Source organism: Geospiza fortis, unplaced genomic scaffold (genome assembly GCF_000277835.1).
Source record: "Geospiza fortis unplaced genomic scaffold, GeoFor_1.0 scaffold1089, whole genome shotgun sequence".
NCBI lineage: Eukaryota > Metazoa > Chordata > Aves > Passeriformes > Thraupidae > Geospiza > Geospiza fortis.
This window is the reverse complement of record NW_005054717.1, coordinates 46379-48484: the sequence shown is the minus strand read 5'-3', so window position 1 is coordinate 48484 and position 2106 is coordinate 46379.

Sequence of the window (2106 nt, the reverse complement as noted above, 5' to 3'; positions counted from 1 at the left end):
AGGGCCGGTGGCTTCAGGGATGGTCGTGGTGGTGCCAGGGGTTGTGGTTGTCTCAGGCGTGGTGGTCCCAGGAAAGGTGGTGGTGGTCTCAGGGAAGGTGGTGGCGGTACCAGGGAAGGTGGTGATGGTCTCAGGGAAGGTGGTTTCAGGGGTGGTTGTGGTGGTACCAGGGGTCATGGCGGTCTCTGGGATGGTGGTGGTGGTCCCAGGAAAGGAGGTGGTGATCTCATAACTGGTGGTCCCAGGGAAGGTGGTGGTCTCAGGGGTGGTGCTTTCAGGGATGGTTGTGGTGGTCTCGGGGAACATTGCTGACTCAGATATGGCACTGGTGGTCCCAGGGAAGGTGGTGGTCTCAGAACTTGTGGTTTCAGGGAATGTCGTGATGGTGCCAGGGAAGGTGGTGGTCATCTCAGGACTGGTGGTGCCAGGGAAGGTCATGGTGGTCTCAGGGGTCCTCATGGTGGTGGTCTCAGGGAACGTTGATGTCTCAGGGCTGGTGTTTGTCCCAGGTGCTCTGGTGGTGCTTCCAGAGAAGGTGGTGGTGGTGTCAGGGACTGTGGTGGTCCCAGGGGCGGTAGAAATGGTCTCAGGGCTGGTGGTGGTCCATGGGATGGTGCTGGTGGTCTCAGGACCGGTGGCTTCAGGGATGGTCGTGGTGGTGCCAGGGGTTGTGGTTGTCTCAGGCATGGTGGTACCAGGGAAGGTGGTGGCCATCTCAGGACTGGTGGTGGTGGTCTCAGGGATGGTGCTGATGGTCCCGGAGATGGTGGTAGTGTCAGGGGGCGTCATGGTGGTGCCAGGGGTTGTGCTTGTCTCTGGGGTGGTGGTGGTCTCAGGGAGGGTGGTCCCAGGGAAGGTGGTGGTGGTCTCAGAGGGGGTGGTGGTCATCTCAGGACCGGTGGTTTCAGGGATGGTCATGGTGGTGTCAGGGGTCATGGTGGTCTCAGGGAACGTTGCTGTCTCAGGGCTGGTGTTTGTCCCAGGTGCTCTGGTTGTGGTCCCAGGGAAGGTGGTGGTGGTCTCAGAGAAGGTGGTGGTGGTGCCAGGGATGGTAGAAATGGTCTCAGGTGTGGTGGTGGTCCAAGGACTGGTGCTGGTGGTCTCAGAGAGGGCGGTGGTCTCAGGACTGGTGGTCCCAGGGAATGTCATGGTGGTACCAGGGGTTGTGGTGGTCTCAGGGAACGTTGATGCCTCAGAACTGGTGGTGGTCCATGGGATGGTGCTGGTGGTCTCAGGACCGGTGGTTTCAGAGATGGTCGTGCTGGTAGCATGGGTCGTGGTGGTCTCTGAGATAGTGCTGGTGGTCTCAGGGATGATCGTGGTGGTCCCAGGGAAGGTGGTGGTGGTCTCAGGGAACGTTGATGTCTCAGGGCTGGTGTTTGTCCCAGGTGTTGATGTGGTGGTTCCAGAGAAGGTGGTGGTGGTGTCAGGGACTGTGGTGGTCCCAGGGGCGGTAGAAATGGTCTCAGGGCTGGTGGTGGTCCATGGGATGGTGCTGGTGGTCTCAGGACCGGTGGCTTCAGGGATGGTCGTGGTGGTGCCAGGGGTTGTGGTTGTCTCAGGCATGGTGGTACCAGGGAAGGTGGTGGCCATCTCAGGACTGGTGGTGACCTCAGGGATGGTCATCCCAGGGAAGGGGGTGGTGGTCTCAGGGGTCATGGTTGTCTCAGGGAACGTTGATGTCTCAGGGCTGGTGTTTGTCCCAGGCATTGTGGGGGACATCGCATTGGGGGGGGTGGTCTCAGGACTGGAGGTCTCAGAGATGGTGGTGATGGTGTCAAGAGTGGTGGAAATGGTCTCAAGACCGGTGGCCATCCATTGGTCACTGGTGGTCTGAGGACTGGTGGTCTCAGGGATGGTAGAAATGGACTCAGGACTGGTGGAAGTCCATGGGTCACTGGTGGTCTCAGGAATGGTTGTGGTTCGGTCAGGGGTGGTCAAAATGGTCTGAAGACTGCTGGTGGTCAACGGGTCACTGGTGGTCTCAGGGATGGTTGTGGTTGGGTCAGGGGTGGTAGAGGTGGTGTCAAGGGTTCTAGAAATGGTCTCAGGACTGGTGGAGGTCCATGGATCACTGGTGGCCTCAGGGATGGTCGTGGTGGTCTC